Consider the following 22778-nt stretch of genomic DNA (forward strand, 5'->3'; position numbering starts at 1 on the left):
TGTATTTTGGTTCTTTGTGCTGTACTCTTTGGGATGCGATTTGCATATCTCATTTAGGCCCCAGTCTTTCAATGAGCTCTGTGTGGGTGGTCCCCCACGGCAGCATAGACCCTTGTTGATTTTTAACTGACTCCCCACGGGCACACGGTTTCACCCATGTAGAGCCAATTGCAGGTTCATGTATGCCTCCACTGCAATCACAGGGAAATCTAGCTAGCTCAGGTACCAGAGCTGTGAAGCCATGCTAGCACATTCCAAAGAACTTCTCTTAAGAGGAGGTACTGATATGATGGAGATGCTGATTTATTTTATTTATTTTTAAGGGACCCACTAATAGGAAGACACTCCCAAGAAAATCATTGCTTTTGGTGGGATGGATAGTCCCTGATAAGTTCTTCATGAAGATACCCTCAAAATATAGTAATTCTTCAAGGAAACCCAAAAAGAGAAAACTGTTTGTTAATGGGGAGGGGTAAGATGCCTAAGCAGTTAAATTCATTTGGAGAACTTCTTCCCACTAAGTGTGCCATTTGCAGGGCTTATAGGGTGTACAAGGATTAAATAATACTATTTTCCACTTGAAAACAACTTCCAAGGAAGTGGCAGGAGGCTAGTGGCTTGGAATATTTAAAATCTGGCTGAGAAAAGCAACAGAAGAGTTGCTTGAGAAATAATCCTGCATTAGAAGGATGAAGGCAATTCTAAGATACTTTGGCAGGAGTAGGTCCTAAATGAATAGTTGGAAACCCTCCTTCTACTCCTGAAGCAAAAAAGTTTAAAATTGACACATCCATTCAGAAACTGATGGTAAAAGTATCAATGATTTCAGGAAGAATGTTAGCTGCCCTGCAAACAAAAGCAAGATGTGTTGCAAAAGAACATTGTTTTGCTACAGATGATGTTTGTATGTGTCATGTGTTGTAATTTCTGCCCTAATAAATAACGTTGTGTAATGAATAATGTAGAGTAAGGTTTCATGATGTGAAAAACTGGTTAGATCTGCCACAAAGTCACTAAAAACTCCCGAGTGACACTTTATAACATTTTCCCATCATGATTGCATACAGTATGCTGTTTTTCATGATAAAAACCAGGTACCTCTTTTCCTTTTGACTGTGCTTCTCACTTGGAAAGTACATTTTGGAATGCACAGCAGGACATTGTGTAGTAGACTAATATGTTTGTGAATACAGAGCAGGGGAGCACCTTATTTCTTCTCTCCCTTTTAAGGGCTAAAATGGTGGCCTTAAGCCTAAGCCCACAGTGGTAGTGTGGAGCCACACTTCTTCAATAGGCATTTGGCCAGATTCTCAGCTGGTGTGAATCTGTTTAGCTCACATGACTTCCATGGAACTACACTGATTTACGCCAGCTGAGGATCTGACCCATGGCATTTCAGGCTGCTACAGTTTCTTCTAGAGAACAGGGGAGTGCAGCCCCGGAAACAGCCTTTGAAACGGTCCAGTGTGTGCTCTTCTTGCACAGTGATAGCTTAGTTGGGCAACATATGTGGGAGGGAGCACACACAGACCACCCCTGCCCACGCTGGGGAGTCTAGAACTGCTGGTGGTATTAGACTTCCATTCTGAGTTTAGGTGAGCACAATGACTGTGACTGTACACAGATCTTGGGATCAGCTTTCAGTCACTCTGCTGTGAGGAGATGTCCAGTGTATGTCACCTCAGACTGAGTCACATTTTTTTCTGGGTTCAGTTTTATCATTTTTGTTACAATGCTATCTAGAGGCCTCAACCAAGTAAGATCAGGGCCCCATAATGTTACGAGCTGTACAAACATAATGAAAGACAGACCCCTGCACCTAAAAGCTAACTAGACAAGATGGTCAGAGTGGGAGGGGACACAGAGGGCCAGTGATGTGCCTGAGGTCACACAGAAAGTCATTGACAGAACTAGGAATAGAACCTAGCACTCCTGTCTTCCAGTCTACTAGACTACACTACCTCACAAAGCCCTTTGCCCCACTTTTATATTTAGTGACAGGCTGGAAACTAAAGTATCCACCATTTATGCAATGATGAGGTATAGAATAAGCAGCGGCAATGTAATCTTCCCCTTCCACCTTACAGTGTATCTCATCTGAAGAAACCAAACACAGGGTAGAAAAGCCCTGAGTTACCTGTCTATATGGAGCAGCAATGAGCACTATGTAGGGAGGGTGATTTTTAAAAGTGCACTAATGTGTTATGCTCTAACCGGTCCATGCAGACCCTGCTAATGTGCACTAAAAGTTCCGTAGTACTGTTGCAAACAAAAAGAACAGGAGGACTTGTGGCACCTTAGAGACTAACCAATTTATTTGAGCATAAGCTTTCGTGAGCTCCAGCTCACTTCATCGGATGCATACTGTGAAAAATACAGATGTTTGTTTTTATACACACAAATCATGAAAAAATGGGTGTTTATCACTACAAAAGGTTTTCTCTCCCCCCACCCCACTCTCCTGCTGGTAATAGCTTATCTAAAGACAGGTTTCGGAGTAACAGCCGTGTTAGTCTGTATTCGCAAAAAGAAAAGGAGTACTTGTGGCACCTTAGAGACTAACCAATTTATTTGAGCATAAGCTTTCGGTTAGTCTCTAAGGTGCCACAAGTCCTCCTTTTCTTTTTGCGAATACAGACTAACACGGCTGTTACTCTGAAACCTGTTTCAAACAACACACCCTAAAGTACACTAGGGAATTTTTAATGCACACCAGCAGGTTCTACATCAATGGTGGGCAACCTGCAGCCCTCGGGCAGCATACAGCCCATCAGGGTAATCTGATTGCGGGCTGCGAGACATTTTGCTGACATAGACCATCCGCAGGCATGCCCCCCCATCCCCCGCAGCTCTCAGTGGCCGTGGTTCGCTGTTCCTGGCCAATGGGAGCTGTGGGAAGTGGCAGGCCACAGGGACACTACTGGACTGAACTTTACTACTACCAGAAGTGGCTTGAATTAGTGACACAGAAGTTCTTGTACATGTTTCAGTTTGCAGAATGAGTAATGTACTACTCACTTCCATCTCTCATTAGCACCAGCATCTGTTAAGGAAGAATATAAGAAAGAACTAATGTGATGAAGGATACTTAAAAGTGAATCAGCTGCTCGGACTATGGTTTCAAAACCATTGATACAATAGAGAAGGAGTTAAAAAATAAAAATAATTGGCTCCTCCCTGAAGCAAGGCTTTTGGTAGGTTTAAAGAGGAACTTTCTCACTCTGCTAAATTTGGACGGAACATTTGCATGAAAAGCACTTTGCTTTGTCAGTGTTTTATGGTTCTGGGAAAAACCTCATAATGTTCAGACGCAGGAGTTGAAATTGGAGATGCATTTATGGAGATACATCTATTTTAGCCTGGAACTCAGACTTAATATCTCATGAGAACAGACTCTTTTGTGAAGTTGTTAGTTCATCCGGTTCTGGCCACACTGCAGTTACCAAGGGAATAATCTTTAACATGACATTATCACTTCTGGTCCCATTGAAAATAAAGGCAAATAGAAAATTAAATAAATGCTTATCAAATAAATGATCATTAATAAATATAAAAACAAATAAATACTTCATATGATGGACAGCCAGACTGAGAATTCAGTGATCTAGTAGGTCAGAGAGTCAAGTACTGGGTTTGCATTTTTTTTTAAAAAAATTGCATAATTTTATGGCCAATTATAATATTTGTGTTATGCATGCTGAAATTTATGTAAACTAAGCTCATTGCCTGCAGGAGTCAGGAAAGCATTATCTCTGTCATATACAGTAGGGTTTAGTTCCTTCTTTGTTCTGTTGACAATGCCAGTCTTTATCACCTGTTAGTTCACTTCTCTCACAAGCATTTTCACACTTTTTCCCTCATTTATGGGGAAAATTCTTGATCCAACTTTGTAAAGCCACCCCTTTTTCTTCTTCAAATCTCTCCATAAGACTTACCACTGTCACAATGTCTATAAACACTGCCATCTCATAATTGCTAAGCAATTAGCTAGCCCAGATTACTGATTATTATGCAAAAAAATGCTGATTTTACCATTACAGCATCCTCTCCCCGCCTCCTATTTCCCTGTTAATTGCACCTGTTGTATCATGTAAGAAACCTCGATTGTGGGCTCTCTGCAAAGTATCTAGTATGATGGGGCCCTAGTCCTTGATCAGAGCCTCTATAATGCAGAATAAGGCATGAATATTTGTTTACCTTTCTTCTTTACCTTTACCACAACTTGTAGTAACTATTGCCAGATACACAATAATAGCTTTAACAGATCAATAACCTGAACTGTTATGGCAATTCCTATGTTTCAAAATTAGGAAACAGAGAAGCATGACAAGTATTTATTTTAAAATTAAACTTTCCTGAACTTTAAAAAAATACCTGTACAGTTTTTGTTTGTTTTGTTGCGTAGCCAATTTGCCCATCCAGGTAATTTATGATACTTCCTTTGTGTAAAAACAGAAGATTCATTGCCAAATAGGCTTGTTCTACCACATAGTTTGGATTATTTTTTCATTTGATCCCATAATGAAGACAATCCTTTGTTTATAACATCACAAGCTGCTATGAAAATGTTTGGTGTGTAACAAATTCAGCTGTATGGGATGATCAGACAGCTCAGATATATTGTCTTTCAACCGCAGCTCAAATGTAGCCTTGATCAGTCCAGACTGAAGGTCATTACCACCTAATGGCTGATTAATGGCTAATGTGAAATGAAGTTAGCAGTGAAATTGTTGGTTTTAGTCCAGTTCCTAGTGGTAAAGTGTACACATCAAAAAAAACACTTCCACATGGAACTATTGTTATTAGTGTTGATACTATGCTATCACATTTTCCAAAAAAGGAGTACACCCTGAGAATTAAGAGACGGTTAAAGGTGAAAACCCTTATATTTCAACAAATATCATTGATCCTCAGCAAAATGGTGAGAAAAACTGACTAAATGTAAAAAGGTGAATATTCTGAAGTATAATGTATTTGAAAGTTTTCAATATGAAAGTTCCTTTAAAAGAGTGAATTGATCCCTTTAGAATATTCTATTTCAGAGTAAAAAACTCATAGCACCTATTCATTTTCACAATATAAAAATATAACCACTTTCATAAGGCACAATTACATATCTTGCAGAAAATGACATCAAGTCTAAGCCAATGAGTCGCAGATTCCGTTTACAAAAATACTGGTCTCAGTTCTTGTAACATTTAAATTCTGTTCTGCATATCAGATGAGTATTTGACATAAGACTGCGGGGTGTGAAGATCACACTTTAGCAATCTCCGCAATGTGCAGTAGATCTCAGATACACACAGTGTCATCAGAAAATCAAGCAGGATGAGGTCATGTGTTTGAAAGCTCATTATTTTTATTTTATCATTCTTGTAATATAATTTGGAAATTCTGGATGTATGTGTGTCCAGACAAATGAATGCACAAATAGTTGGACCCTCGTTCAAAGTAAGGCCATGTAAAAGGGCCTTAAATATAATTAATTTCTGCTTTACACACACTATATGGCCCCTTTGCTATGCTAAAGTGGTATAAAGCAGCCTCGAATGAGAATCAGGCCCTTACTCTTCCTAGACAACTAGGAGAGTAGGTAATGCCACATGTTTTTTCAAAGGCAATTGAAAGATAATCCCCCCTACATACACAGTAAGGTTTTGCATTTCACCTGTGGGCCTCAATGTCATGGTAATTTGACATGCTTAAAATGCTCTTTCCTCTAATGAACATCTTCACTAGTGAAGTATACTTATTTCTCTTTTAAGTGAAAGAACTGATCTGAATCTTTTAATCTTTGCTTAAGCCTTAATTGATGTTTTGCTTAATTGGAGTATTCTTTCATTCTGGATGCTTCTTTTTCAAATGTCAAAACTAATAGCTTCAAAGGGTCACTTCAATCATCCCTGCAGAAAGACAGAAAATTGCTCAAAGAGATTAGATGCTTGGAAGGGGAGAAGTCATGGACAGATAGACTGAGAATTCAGTAGAAAATATCTACCACAGGCCTCTATACAGAGGCAGTGATGTCAGTCATGGCTAGTGTGCATATGAACCTTATAGCAGATCACAGATTTTGCTGTTTTACAACACTGATGGGACAGATATTGAGTGCAGCAGAGTGGTAGGGTGGGCACTGAGCTGGTGTAGAAGGAGGCTTTCTTGTCAAAAAGAGGGCATGAATAGAGCACCTCTGTGCTTTGACTATATCTGGCTGCTAGAATAGTCTTTAACAATGCACTAATTGTACTGGGGACTCCCCAAAAGGGAAAGTGCAAAGGTGATTAAAATCCACTTTTGCACTCCAAGCCCTTTCTGTTCTTGCATCCAGCAGAGCTTGCTTGGAATGTAGCATCAGGCCCAGGGTTTAAATCATGGCACAGACTTGTTTTTAAACAAACAAACGAACAAACAAAAAAGCATGGAGCACACAAATCTTAAAATGTAATGATAAAACTATTTTTTATTACTTTCTGTAATCCTTTCCAAGTATTTTGGGCTACAGCTCTCTGTAAAAGAGAACCATGTGAATTAATGTCATATCAGCTGTCAAGAGCATCTTAGGGCTCAGGGCAGGTAAGAACAAAATCCATCTACAGATTTATATGCACATTTATACATAAATATGCAGTAAAGTCATATTTTGGCATATGTACTTCAATAATTCTAGCCTGAGCCCTGAACCTATAAAAGGATCCACAAGACTTCACCATTGACTTCAATGGGACTCTGCCTGGGAGTAAATGTCTTCACGTGCTAGATCAGGCCCTCTGTAATTGATACAGAGAAGCAATGCATTGAGGTCAGTATTGTTTTCCACTACTCATCACTGTGGCATTATGCCCCATATTCTTCATAGAAGTATTATGATGATATGATTATGGCATAACTAGGATGTATTTTATGCAAGATAGGTCATGTAAGATATCATTTAAAAGGTTATGGTTCACTGAATATGATTATCCTATTTGCATGCATGTGTCATTTTGGTATCTGAAGTTAGGAATATTGTCTATGCAGCTATTATAAATGTGTTTACACCTGGGAAACGCTCACTAGGCAGAATGCAATCAGTCTAGATGGCTGGCTGGGAAGGGCCATTAGGGAGAACAACAGATCTTAGAAGAAGCTAATTTCCCAACCAGGGAGCCTTTGTGAGGATACTACAAACAGCCTCCAAGTCAGGCTGCTGTGACCCTGCAGGGGCATGTGATCAAGTCACCTGGTACTGGATTCCATCTTGGAATACCAGTGTTTTTCCACTGACCGGGCGTGGGAACCAAGCATGGAGACAAAGGATTCCCGCCCTATGCAAAAGCTATTTAAGGCAGGAGAGTGGCATCATCATGGTTCTTCACTGACTCCCCGCCCCAAAGAGACTCTTGGAAACACCTGCAGAACTGGGAGGAAGGGCTGAACCCAGGCAAGAGAAATTTCTAGCCTGTGAAAGGAATATCTGGGGTTTTAAGCTGCAAGCAAGAGCAACTTGCCCTTTAAGAATCTCTGCAACCGGCTTAAATCATCATTTAGGGTGAGAATTTGCTTCTCATACCCAATCTCTTTATATTAAGCTTAGATTGCATTTATTTGTGAGGTAATCTGCTTTGATCCCTTTGCTAGCCCTTATCACTTAAAATCTATCTTTTGCAGTTAATAAAGTTGTTTTTGTTTTGTCTAAAACCAGTGTGGAAATCATAACTTGGGGCAGAAAGCTGTTGCATCTGTCTCTCCACATCGAGGGAGAAGGCGAATTTTATGATCTTATGCTGTACAGTTCCTTGTGCAGCACAAGATGGTATAATTTTGGGTTTACCCTCAAGAGGGGGTGTGCACCTGAGGAGCTGGTAAGTACCCTGGCTGTATAGTATTCCCATGCAGGGGCTGATCAGAAAGCCTGTCTGCATGTTACTACAGCTGGGTGTGTCCCTACCTGTTTGCTGGTGAAAGTGTGAGACCGGGAGCATGTCTGCAGCTTGTCACAACATTACAGGGTGAGTGGGAGCCCAGGCTGGTGGGCCAGGGGGCTCAGTGGTACTGCAGTTCCAGGTGGCACCCTGGGGGAACCAGTCACAGTCATCACCTCCCAATCTTTAGAAAATGATATTCACAGTTTTTACAGTCATCACCTAATATTACAGAGTCTCAAAGCGTATATCTACATGATTACAAATATAAAGAAGGGGAAAACTAAGAACCAGGGACAGTGCAGGAGAAAGTTTGGCTTTATCCAAACTCCCAGAGTCTGGTGTGGTGAGGATAGATAAATGCAATGCCAGAAATGAAAAAACTTTACTCAGAACTCATCCTCTTTTGTAAGTCAGCAGGGCATGTGCTAGTATCCAGGCTTAACCAAGAATGATTTGAGGTCTGGAAAACATGCCTTATTGTGAGAGACTTAAGAAACTCCATCAATTTAGTTTGTGTAAGAGAAGGTTAATAGGTGACTTAATCACAATCTGTAAGAACCTATGTGGGGAGAAGATTTCTGATAGTGGAAGGCTCTTTAATCTAACAGAAAAAGGCATAACAAGATCTAATGGTTGGAAGCTGTAGCTAGACAAATTCAGACTAAAAATGAGGCCCTGATTTTTAACAATGAGGGTAACAACTAAATCTCTCTTGCGCATCATCAAGGATCTACAACCTATCCTGAAGGATGATCCCTCACTCTCACAGACCTTGGGAGACAGGCCAGTCCTCGCTTACAGACAGCCCCCCAACCTGAAGCAAATTCTCACCAGCAACCACACAACAAAAAACACTAACCCAGGAACCCATCCTTGCAACAAAGCCAGTTGCCAACTCTGTCCACATATCTATTCAAGGGATACCATCATAGGACCTAATCACATCAGCCACACCATCAGGGGCTTGTTCACTTGCACTTCTACCAATGTGATATATGCCATCATGTGCCAGCAATGCCCCTCTGCCATGTACATTGGCCAAACCAGACAGTCTCTATGCAAAAAAATAAATGGACACAAGTCAGACATTAAGAATAACATTCAAAAACCAGTTGGAGAACACTTCAACCTCCCTGGACACTCAATTACAGACCTAAAAGTCGCAATTCTTCAAGAAAAAAACTTCAAAAACAGACTCCAACGAGAAACTGTAGAACTGGAATTAATTTGCAAACTGGATACCATTAAATTAGGCTTGAATAAAGACTGGGAGTGGATGGGTCATTACACAAACTAAAAACTATTTCCCCATGCTAATGTTTCCCCCTCCTGTTCCTCACACCTTCTTGTCAACTGTTTGAAATGGCCCATCCTGACTATCACTACAAAAGTTTTTTTCCTCCTGCTGACAGTAGCCCACCTTAATTGATTTGTCTCATTAGAGTTGGTATGGCAACCCCCATCTTTTCATGTTCTCTCTGTGTGTTTATATATCTTCCTACTGTATTTTCCAATCCATGCATCTGATGAAATGGGTTTTAGCCCACGAAAGCTTATGCCCAAATAAATTTGTTAGTCTCTAAGGTGCCACAAGTACTCCTCGTTCTTTTTTCATAAATTAATTGTATTTATGCGGAGGATTTGCTATCACCTGCAATCTTTACATCGAGATCAGATAGCTTTCTAAAAGATATGTTCTAGTTTGATGCAGGAATTACTAGGTGAAATTTTGTGGCCTGTGTAATGCAGGAGGTCTGTCTAGATTAACATAATGGTCCGTTCTGGCCCTAAAAATCTATGCACGACTTCCAGCTACTTGGAATATGCATTCATGACTCCATTATACATGCCTTTGCATCTTAATAATGTTGTTTTCTCCCAGTCAAGTCAATTAATCCTTCCCTCCTTAGCAGGGCTCCTCAGTTTCTGATGCCATGGCTGCTCTTCAATGTGTGCAGGAGGCCTTCGTCCTCCCACCTTCCTCTTTCTGACTGGGCTCTTTGCTTTAAATGACAGCAGTGTCTGGTCAGCTTTTTTTTTTTTTTTTTTTTACACTCACTCCATCCCCAGCAGCAGTGGGACTCTGTGCTTCTTTTCTGCTTGGGCTCGGGGATAGGGTGTTGCTGTTGACTATCTTCACCTACTCCTGACCACCACCCCCTTCTCTCACTGGGGCTAGAGGGAGAATTTCTTCAGTGGATCCCCCATTCCCAGGGCCTACATGTGCCATTCCTTCAGGACTCTCTTTGCCTGAGCGACTTCCTCATTAGTGGAGTCCCTTGTTTTACTCCTTTGAACATTAACAGGCTTACTGAGATGAGATGCAGACATGGGAAGGGAGGTATCTCATGCTACCTACCACTATGAGAGGGTATTTTAATAGATTCCAAGGCCATAAAGGACCACTGTGATCATCTAGTTTGACCTCTTGTATAACATAGGCCATAGATGATGGAGGGAGTCTCACTGCACAAAGTAAGGGAGAAAAGGACAGGGGACTGCAACCAAAAACTGACCAACAGTGTTCAGAATAAGATATGGGGATGGGCTCCATGTCAGCACAAGCCGTGTGTGTTCAGGTCTCGGATTTACATTCTAGTGAGTTCTATTACAGTTTCAGAAGTGGATAAATGGGTTCTTGGTTAGGCCCATTGCTAGCTGAATGCTCATCTGCAACCTCCTCCTGGGTATAGGAATGTACAGACATTGCCAGAGTACATTTTTGGCCATATTTTATGCATATTGAGAAATTAACAAAGAAAGGTCCATAATACTCTTAACTTGCAGGGATGCTAAACTCAGGAAAAGCACTCCAAAATGCTATTGAACTGATACAAAGGAAAACAGCATGATTGCTCAATCTTTGCTTGTATCTATAATTCAAAACAAAGATAAATGTAATAAAAATAGTTATGGTTGCCATTTTGCTTCTCATCATTCAGACTTGGGCTGAATACTGGGTTTACCAGCATGTTGAAATTGTGCTTGCTTTGACTTGCCTAGGTTCTGTCTCATCTGAAATGCTTTCAAGTGACACTTGCACATTTTCCCCTGAGTTAAGCCAAAAGGGATGCTGCAGACAAGTGTGCTTTGCACTAGGCTAACCAGGCAAAGCAATTAGATTTAATTAGGCTTGCAGCAGAAGAAAGCGCCCATCCCCCAAATAGAACAAAGAAAACATGGAAACCATATCAGAATAATTAGGGGAGGGAAATTCAATAGCTTTAGAATGCCTTTACTAATGGGACAGTACAATAAAGGCCAGGTCAGTCAGAGATATTCTTAGGGTGAATTGTGGCTGAATATGACCCAGAAGCCACATCTTTAGGAGTTCTGTAAATTTTAAAACAGAGATTGAATCCCAGCCAGGTGTCTGTCTTCATTCTGCATATTTAATCTCTAAATCTTTTCCACTCGGCTCTAAGAAAGTATTGCATTGAACGTACAAGGATAGTTCTGCCAGATTGCAGTTGATTTCCTTGCTTTGTGCATGCTGTGCCTCTGAGGCCTGCAAAAAGTGACCAAGATGAAGTTTCGTATCTCAGCAGTAGTTCTTGAATAAATACTTGAAGCCATTTTGATCTGCCTCAATGACTGCAAGACTTGGAATGCCACTCTTCTTTGGCTGTGTGTGCGCATCTTGAAACCAGCTACAACCTGAGTGGAAATTCTAATATGTCCAAATCAATTTTCCTCTATAGTTGCTTGCATTCATTTCTGTTAAGAATGGAGACAAGTAATCAGTGAGGCAATGGAATTCATAAATCATTTTCTGAATTTTTTTTTGCACAATTGAAAGCACAAATGAACCAAAAAAGACTTGAAAAGAACGTATTCCTCCTTGAGAAAAATACACCGTTCACCAAAGGAGAACTTTACGCTGAATTTTTTCACTAAATTCATATGTATGTTCAATGAGTCCATGGAAATTGTCTTTTTCTTTCCAATTCTTTTCTTCCGCTATTTTCTCCTTGTTTCTATGTATCAAATAACCATCCTCCTTTCACACAAATCCCTCCTTAAAACACACTTCTTCCCAAAGGTTTTGATATGTATGTAATGAATGTAACATGTATTAGGGTATTTGTATCACTTTAAGTTTGGCCCCTCCAAGCCTCTATCATTCAGTGCATTATCTGGCTGAACTATATGTCACTAAAGCTGGTCAAATAAAACAAAAACTGATTTGGAAATAATGTTTATCAACAGAAAAAGTGAGCTTGCTTCATGGTTATTTGCAAGGTCATATTATTCATTGCTAATGAATATTTAGCTGACTTCTAAGTATTAATAAAAATATTCAGGAATGCCAAAATTTTAAAGAATGTTAGCAGACGTGATTGTTCGAAAATCTGTATCTGAAGTGTTTTACTCTATATATTTTATCCTCCACATCCTTACAAAAGGGAGGTGTTGCACACCCACTTTCCTACCCTGTTTATCTTCCCATTTAACTTTTAGATTTTAAGATCTGAAGGGCAGTGTTCTGTGCACCCTATACTTGCAAAGCACCTTTGTACCTGCTACTGTAAACAACATTACTCATTCATTGTTCACTATTCACTTTTTGCCAAAGCTTAGGCCTTGTCTACACTTCAGAGTTTTTGTCGACAAAAGTCAGCTTTTGTCAACAGCTAGGACCATGGGAATATAATCCTCATTAAGGGATAACCTGCCATAAAGGCATCACCAGCACACCTTTAATTTGCCAAAGGCATATTCCACTGTCATTCGGCGCCTACTCAGCCTGTTGTTGAACGGCTTCTTATTGCTGTCCAGGTTTTCTGTGTAAGGTTTCATGAGCCATGGCTGTAAGGGGCATGCTGGGTCTCCCAGGATCACGATAGGTATTTCAACATCCCCCACTGTAATCTTCTGGTCTGGAAAGAAAGTCCCTGTTTGTAGCTTTCTATACATGGTGGTGTTCCTGAAGATGCATGCGTCATGCACCTTCCCGGACCATATCGCATTGATGTCAGTGAAATGCCCATGGTGATCCACAAGCATCTGCCACACCATGGAGAAATACCCCTTCCTATTGATATACTCTGTCAGAAGGTGGTCTGGTGCCAAAATTGGAACTTGTGTGCCATCTATTGCCCCTTCACAGTTTGGGAAACCCATTTCTGCAAAGCCATCCACTATTTCACACACATTTCCCAGAATCACGGTCCTTCGTAGCAGTATATGATTAATTGCCCTGCACGCTTGCATTAATGCAGCCCCAATAGTTGACTTCCCAACTCCAAATTGATTTGTGACCAACTTGTAGCAGTCTGGAGTTGCCAGCTTCCACACAGAAATTGTCACGTGCTTCTCCGCTGAGGGGGCAGCTCTCATTCTGGTGTCGTTGTACCACAGTGCTGGGGCAAGCTCTGCACACAGTTCCAGGAAGGTGGTTTTCTGCATCTGAAAGTTCTGTAGCCACTGCTCGTCATCCCAGACCTGTCTGATGATATGATCCCACCATTCAATGCTTGTTTCCTGAGCCCAAAAGCGACAGTCTAAAATCTAAAGTTGCTCCTATCCATATCACACAGCATGTCAGGCAATTGGGAGTCTTCTTCAGTTAGGAACTTAGTGATTAACTGCACTGCCATCTGTGATGTCTTCATGACAGTTATCAGAGCATAGGAGAGCAGTGAGGGATCCAACCCTTCACACAAAGATGGCGGGGTGAACAGCAAACAAAGGCCGTTGAAAAATGCCATGAAAGAAAGCCGGAAGCCCAGGGAATGCTGGGACAGAAAACAATGCATCATGGGACACTGTCTGGGCACTGGTGGCCTCCCCACACTTCCAGGGAGCTTCCCTTCCAGCGTTCCAAAGGCAGCAGGTTCGCACACCTCCAAAAGGGGATGACCCATGCCACAGCATTTTCCCTCCTGCATGACCAGCCTTTTTACTCACCCCCATGCCTTCTGACCTAATTCTTGGACTCTGGCCTCCTGGTATCTGATTCAGCCTGACTCCTGCGCCGACCACTAAGTCTGACCACCCTTGTCCCAGTCGTGCCACTCAGGTTGCAAGGAATTGAGATCCCAATTCAGTATGGGACTTAAGCATGTGCCTACATGCTTTACTGAATAGGGATGGACTGATACACTTCACATGTTTAAATTTGAGCATTTGCTTAAGTGATTTGTTAAATTGGGGCCTGAGAGTGCTCAACACGTCACAGGAGAGCTCAGCACCTTTGCCAGATTGACTCCTAACAGTCTGATTATACTGGCAAAACCCATGACTTTTTATGAAAGCTTCCTAGATATCCTGATTTTTTTCACAGAAGTCATGGCTGTGATAAACATCCAGCATTAATAATTATATCCTCTCATCATTCACAGACCAATTGTAAGAAAGATTTTGTGATTAATACCAAGCAAAAGAGATCTTTGCTGCATTGATCAGGAAGCAAAGATTCTTGAACACCCAAAATGAAAGGGATCAGATAGCAAAGAAAGTGTGTCTGTCTTCCAAAGCAAGCGAGCTGAGTGCATAACTAAGCCAGGATTTGGAGCCATCCAGGGTAATTCATGTCTAGGACTTGAGGCTAGAATTTAAAAGCTGTTCTGTGTGGGTGGGCCCTGCACCTGTGTGGAATTCCACTGGAGTCAATGGGGTTCTGCCCATGAGGAGCAGCTTGCAGAATTAGAGCCTTAGACCTTGTCCCCACAGGGAATTTTCTGATATATGCAAAAACAGATATTATGCAGAAATAACACCCCCCACAACCCTTCCCACCACTCTTATTCTGGTATGAGTACCTTTATAAAATTTAATTTATATCACTTTGGGAGGGGTTTAACAGAATCCAGAAAATAACCACTCTTTGGCCTGGTGTACACTACACAATTTTGCTGGCATTACTATGTCCGCTAGGAGTGTGAAAAAATTAAAGCCCCTAATGACATAGCAATGCCTGCAAAATCCCTGGCGTAGATGAATCTATTCTGATAGAAGAGTGATTCTGTCAGCTTAACTAACATCATTCAGAAGGTGGTATAGCTAAGTCAATGGAAGAACACCTCTTGCCAGCTGATGTTGTATCTCCACTATTCTGGCTAAGGCTCTGTAGTGTAGACATGATCTTATACAGGAACAACAGTGTTCACACAGGGGATTATATCAGTGTAACTATGCCTGTATGACTATATTGGTACAACTGATAAAAAACTTTCCCATGTAGACAACCCTTTCGTCTCTCTCATATGCTAAGGTGGCTTCACACCACTATGACAGTATAAAGGGGCCTTAAAGGGGGTATAAATTACATTTACATCCACTTTAACGCCCCTTTACACCACCAAAATAGTGTAAAGTGGACTTAGTGTAAATGAGAATCAGGCCATACAGTGCCATTCTATGACTAGAAGTTGCACAAATGACCACAGACTAATTTTTATCTCAATGATTTTCCATGGCTTCTGAACAGAAGGAGGCTGGATGAAAATTTTAGTGGTGTGGACTGAGAGAAAAGGACAGATCTTAGATATGTTAGGAAGGGTGGCAAGATTTGGACACTGCCTCAATGTGCACCTTTAAAGAGAGGCAGAGTCAAAGGTCATACCTAAATTATGAACATGAATGAGGGGTAGGATGGTAGTGTTAGCAATAACTAAAAGTAAGCAGTGGGAGAGTTTGGGAAGGAAGAATGATAAGGAGTTGAATTTTGGCCATGTTAAGTTTAAGCTGACAGACATCCAAGAGGAGATGTCAGAGACCTGAACCATTCTGGTCCCACATTTAGATTTCCCTGTGGTAGCACAATGCAGTGTCATTAGAGCACTGGTCTAATCCATACACTTGTTTTAAGTGTAGTTGTCTGTGCTTGTACCTTATAGTTTCCTTTCTTTGTGTATTTTTACCCCTGATAATCAAAACCCTCCCATTTCATGATGGAATGTTCTGTTTTACTGAGGATACCACTGATCGTCATTGTCATTTCCTTCCAAAAGGCATGGATCCTAGAACAAACATTTGGCTAAATGTCAAATTCGATGCTTGTCATCATTAAAATAGTGCAAGGGTGGTTGTTTAACTGCTTTTCTTGTGGTTTTTTTTAATATACTTTCCCTTGATGTCTTGGCTAACCTTTACCGGACACATAATCCTGTGGTTTACAAAAATACAGTGGATTTATTTCATCCTTCAGAACACAGTTATTTGGAATGTCAAAATAAAAGGCAATGGGGAGAGAAAACATCTGCATTTGTAAGGAAACATCATTAGCAGTAATAACACTCGCACTGACAGAACATATGGAGATAAATATATTTCCATTGTATCAACATTAATAACAATTTTAGTACCCCATAATTACTGTGAAATATTTAACCAGGATGAGTGTCTGTGAATTACACCGATTACAGTTCAGAGATGCCCAGCATTGAATTGTCTGTAGCACCTACAGGCATGGGAGAGGGAAGCTGGATCAAGCCATAGCAGTGAAAACATCCTGACAAATGCATGAATCAGCGGTTTCACATTTTTCACTTTAATGATTTCACATGAAACACACCAGTAAATAACAAAATACACCTACTGAAGTCTCAAATTGACCCAGAGTGAGCTTTCATCGAATCATTAACACTCTATGTGCTATAAATGGACAAACTTCAGCAGGAAATTTGAAGTTGCCACATGTCTTATAGGACACTGTGTAACACCATACTTCATGCTGACTCTCCAAGACACAGACAGGAACCAGTTGCAGAAATGAAAAATACAGCCAGGCTAGACTATAGCAGCATCAGTACTGAGCTTATTTTATAGATTATTTCTTCTTGTTAGTGATGTGAAAGACTTTCAAAGACATAAATGGGAGTCAGGCGCTCAACTTCTATTGGAAAACAATGAGAGTTGGGCATCTAATTGTCCTTTGTGCCTTTGAAAATTCCCCAGACAATCAAGTGATTCTAAAACCCACCTCAGTTATCACTGAAATACTTCCCTAGGGGAAAGGACACACTCTCTCCATAAATATACAGTGTACATATATTTTGTATCCAACATTCTGTTCATGAAGCTGTGTAAGCTCTCAAGTCTTAGCAATGTGATGAAGTAGTGATTACTACAGAGGAAAAATAGCTATTAAAAATTACCTACTGTATGTTATGAGGTACCTAACATCTTCCTCTGAAGTATTTAGTATTGGCGCTATTGGACAGAGGATATAGGAGCAGATGGACCATTGCAGTCTGGCATAGCATGACAATTCCTATGTCCTTGTAATCCATCTTTATGTGACACCACCTGGCCCCATGCTTCTCCTTTCAGGGCAGATTATGAGCACCTGACTCCAGTGGATTAGTATTTTATTTCAGAAACAACAAAATAATTGACTTACTGCTAGCTCTTAAAGTATTTTTTATCTTTAGATCTCAAAGCACTTTACAAAAGGGGGTCAGTATCATTCACCTCCTTTTACAGATGGGGAAACTGAGGCACAGAGAGGGAAATGATTTACCAAGCAAGCCAGTGGTACAGCCTCATTGATTTCACAAGGGCTGCTCATGGGATAAGATACTATTCAATGTAAGCAAACAGTTCAATAATCTAATGCTTAAATGAGAGCATTGTGCACCTTCCTCTTCCACCTGCTGCTAGTATGGCAGCACAGGGAGCAGCGTGGAAGGGAAAAAAGCTCTGCAGAGCTGCTTGGTTCCCACTTCTGAGTAGTTGGGTCAGAAAGGGTGGATCGTGGGCAGTGCCAAGGCAGTCATGTGCTGGTGTGTTGGGAAGAGTACATGGCACCAGGCGTAGACTGGCACACTTTACTTCCTTCTAGAGCTGTGGGGAAGGCAGGAATGACATTCTCCTTCCCTGCAGCAGTACAACGGTGTGCTATCCTTTACTCCAGATGGGTCACTACATCTTGATCTAGTTCAGAGTCATTAGAGAAGGAGACCAGGGGCTTAACTATGCTCCCACAAGGCTTCGATTCATCAGCAGGCTCATTACGCACTCATCAGAAGGCTCACTAGACACTCCCGCAGCCTAGCACTCAGAGAACTAGCCTGAAATCCTGTGTATCTGCTGTAGGGGCATGTTGTGACAGAATGGACTCCTTTCATCTGTTCACCTGCACAACGCATGGCAGGATTATGCTCTTAATTTGGTGTTTGGGAATTTGCAGAGTTCTAGGTTAATTTAACGCAATTTATTGACTACAGCTGCTCAAAACTATTTGAACAAAAATATAAAAGAATGACCTTTTTTCTAAATGGCAGATTTTGCCAAAAGTTCTCTTTGAAAACTTTCAGTTTTTCAGTGAAATGGGAACATGAAAAATGTAGCTTTTGAGGTTTTTTAAAAATGTTTTTAGTTGATCAATTTTACCTTTTATTCTGCTGTTCCTGTTTATCCTTTCTCCTCTGCGCCACCCTCTTCCCGCTCCCCCCAGTTTTAGTAGCGAACTGAAATGGAGAAAAGTGAGAAAGGAAAGGAGAAAAAGGAAAAGAAAAAAACCAAAAACAGTAAAAATTGAATAAAAAGTCAAAATCAATTTTTTAAACACAGATTTGGCAAGGAATATCAAATAATGACAAAACATTCCTTTTCAAAACCTGTGGAATGACAAAGTTTTCTCCATTTCCCCCCACTAGCTCTGATATTGATGTTTCCTGTGAGATCTCTATAGTAAGATTTCAGGATTGGCACTCTGAAGCCTATTAAGTCTATTAAGTCACCATGAAGAGACGGAAGGAGCTACAAGCACAGCTGAGAGCTCTTTTTGTTTAGAATATCACCAGGTACAATCACCAGTGGGCATCGCCACCTGTTACCATCCAATGTTTAAGTTTTCTGAATTTGTGAATCACACCAGTGCAGCGTAGGGCATGTATCTATGTCATCCCAAGAGGCCTAGAGTATTGAGATATCAGAATTAGGTCAGCCAATCACCACTCCTGCTTTACAGCCGATTTGCATACAACAGTTTAATTGGTTTTATGAGGGAGACTACACAGATGATGGATTTCTTCCCCAACTGCCTCCTGCACAAATATCACAAAGCTCCTGCTACAACACCCCCTCAACCACAAATCAACAAAACCACCCAGCCAGCCAAAGACAACCGACATACACAATAACCTTAAACATCACTCTGAAGCCTAAACCGTCTGTTGAGTCAGCGAAGCGATGGAAACTGCTACAAGCATGGTTGAGAATTTTTGTTTTTTGAAGACTATCATCAGGTTCAATCACCACTAGGCCCTTTGAGAACCAGATGGAACGTTAGAGTCCAAAGGTTCTGTGGCAGTTGGAATGTGACAGTTGATCAGAGGAAGTGGGAGTAACAGCTACATGGGGTAACAGAGGCAGTTGTGGCTCCAGCCCCAGGGGAAGTTCTATGCACCAATTCTGAGGAACATGTACAGAGAGCAACATTGCTCACTATAGCACAGCGCATGGAAACAAGAGCCCCCCCATTTTCAACTTTTTAAAAAAAATACATTTGACTTTATGAATTACATCTATGCAATAGCTTCAGCTACTAGTTATAATATAAACTAGATGTCACTTTTCCTGTGACAAAAATCATTAATCAGGCAGTTTCATGGAAGCAAGCAACAGACTGAAAGGGTGTAGATAACATCTTAATTACGCACACAGCTTAAAAAACCCAGCAGTCCCTTCTAAGAAAAATGTTTCAGATCAGCTATCACAGTGTCATATACAGTAATGATAAAAGCAGAGTGTCATGGAGCACTCTCTGCTCATCGCTGGAGCACCTCCTTCTGGCCACGTCTGGGGATTAGCTTTGCCAGGCTGACGCCCCTTTCTGCAGTTGCACTCCATCACACTCTCTTTGGATTCTACTGCTCCCACTTCGTGGCTTGGCCCTCTGGCCAGGTCACTGTAGTTTCCCCTTCCTGGGGGACAATGGCAGGTGCATTATCAAAGTCTCTCAGGACCCAATGTCCCAGGCAATCTTCTCTTTCACTACCCCCTTATCAGTGCCCGTTGTCCAGGGGCTGGTAGGGGAACTGAGGCCCTCTACCCTGGGTTCCAGGTCAGGGACCCTACAACAAATGAGTCAAAGCCTGCACAGTCCTAAACCTTACTGCTGTATCCCTGGGCTACCTCCTACCTTGCCTTCTGTCATCCTGAGAATGACTGTAGCCCCCTTCAACTCTCAGCTACTGGGCTTTATACAGTTCCTGACTAGCTGAGCTTTATCTTGAATTAAGCACTCATTCCAGCACCATTGTCTGGAGGAAGAGCCAGGAAGTAGTCAGGGAGCATACCCCCCACTTCATGGGCATAGTTTGGGAAGACAGGGGGCAGTGTTGCCCCCCCCAAATTGCAAGCCTTGAGCAGGCACGGAGTGGTGCCGGCAGGGGCTGCTCTGAGACTTGTAGTTTGGGGTGGGGGAGGGATCAACAGTGCACCCTGCCCCCAAAATTACTCCATGTTAAAAAGTGGGGGGTGTGACTGGTGGTCCTCCCACTTCTACAAAGGTTCCGGCACCTTTACCTCCAGGTAAAGCCTAGCCACCTTAATACCTTCAGGCCTTGTGTGGGCTGGACACCCCATCACAGGAAAAAACTGTAATTTGTGTATTTTAAAATATAATGAATAAACATAAAATATTGCAATGTGACAAGCAGAGAAGCGATAAAGTACAGCAAGCTAAAATAATTTGTGAAGTGGCACCAGAATACTTTAAAGCAATATAAATATGGTATCATAAATGCAAAGTTGAAACATGAATACCAAATGTATATTTCTTCCTGTATAAAATTGTGCTCAAATTGACTGCAATTTTTAAAGCTTGATTTAAAGGGCCAGATTCTCAGCTGCTGTACATTAGCATAGCTCCACTGAAATCAATGGAGATATGTTACTTTTCACCAGCTGAGAGTCGAGCCTGGATTCTTTATAAGCTGGTGAAATGTGATATTACATTTTAAAGGCGAAATAACTGAAAAACAAACGTTTTTGCCCTTCATTCTTCCTTTGTGATATACTGAGATGGCCTCATAGAGTAGGCTTGCTTTTTAAACAATCATGAGGGTTTTCCCTTGGTTTTTACACTGGAAATGTCAGGATTTCAAGGCCTGAATTTCCTCTCTCGCTGGATGATTTTGGCAATGTTTGGAGGCCCTGGAATGTGACATAACAGGAATTGAAGCTTGAGCTACAGTTTTCCCAGCCACCAAAAGAGAGAGAGGGGGATATGGAGCCTAAGGAATCCTGAGATTCAGTATTCCTTTCCCCACAGTGCTACTGGGGGTGGGAGTTTGCTGTTCATGTTTCAGTTTCCTTTGATGTCATGTTACAGGTCCCCCCGATATTGCCGCAGTCCTCTGATAAATAGGAAATTCAGGACCTGATCTTTTTTATATAAAATAAACAGAAAAAAAAGTGTGTGTGGGTGAGGGGATTTGAGGCTGCTATACACCATAGAGGGAAAACACATTGTGTGTATGCACATTTAGCCTTTAGTATGTATGAATATGCAGCTGCAGCAGGAAGGTGCTAATGGTTAAGCAAGCTGAAATTTGCATCTTCAACAGTCACCACAATCCAGCCTGGGGCAATTGGGTGCACTGTGCTGCAAGAGATCCTGACTTTCAGGTGAGACATAAATTGGATATCTTGATGGTTTGTGGTCAGCAAAGGCACTTTTTGAAAGAGTATAAGCATGAACTATACCACATTGGTCATATGCCAGTTTGGATAATTATATTCTTATTTATCTAAATCCCTTCAGTTTCAGCTGGAAAATAAATTTGTCTTCACTCCCTAAACTTTTAGAATGTTGCTTTGCACTGCTAAGCATCTGCCATGTTCCTCCTAAGAAGTGGCTGCTTTTCAGTGGAAAGTAAAGAGATTTCAGTATCTAGGCCCTGATCCTGCAACTGACTGCACCCAGGCACACCCTTGCATCCACATGGAGCCCCACTGATTTCAACGGTTTCCCAGTATGTTCAGGGATGCACCTGCAGGCAGTGAGTTGCAGGTTCAGGATCATAGCTTTTAACATACTTCAGGATCCTTTGGAAGGAAAGGCAAAGATCTGATATATCATTAATGTTATCATCAAGAATAATATAGTTTATTAAATAAATTGTGTTCCAAGGAAAAATAGAAACATCAAGGACAAAGCAACAAGAGATTATATTTGGCTCTATTGAACTATACAAAGTCTAGAGCTTTTCTCTACTTACATTGAGACTGTCAGAAATGTCTTATCAGCCAGATCTGGGCTATGAGCAAGTTTGAGACAATGTACTGTGGAGTTCCAGAATGGACTCACCTAATGCCCACATTACTTAATTGGAAGGGCAACTACGTGAAGGTCTGATGCATTATGATTAGGCTTGGAAGGATTAGATTTTAAATTGGTAAATGTAGGTAAATGACAATTTCAGTGTACAAACAGAAACGGATGAAAGATATTTCCACTAGTAATAACAGAAATGTACAGATAGGCACAGTAAGAAAAGTACTGCGTGGGACCTTATTAGAGTTTGATTTAAGGACATTTATTTTGTATATTTTGACATGTGATATTGAGTATCTGTGTTTTAACAGTTATAAAGTTTTACCTTTTTGAATCTCAACATCTACTGTCATTAAATAATTGCCTTATCCGCCCATAATTTCCCATACCTGTGAAAATTTAAATAGATAAAAATAGAAAACTGCTTAAAAATAAACAAATTGATATTATCGGTTGGTATTATAAAAAAAACATTCTGCCAAGCCTAGCTATGACATGGATGTGCAAGAGGAAGGAGAGGTATAAAAAACAACAATGCATTTTCGTGCATTCATTCAAACTGACACAAAGTACTCTGACGTGAGAGCTAAAATGAACAGCAGATCTAGTAGCAAAGTTCACATTTCCCCAGAATTGTTCCATAT

This window comes from Lepidochelys olivacea, assembly GCF_965140295.1.
Source record: "Lepidochelys olivacea isolate rLepOli2 genome assembly, chromosome: 1".
In the NCBI taxonomy this organism is placed as follows: Eukaryota; Metazoa; Chordata; order Testudines; family Cheloniidae; genus Lepidochelys; species Lepidochelys olivacea.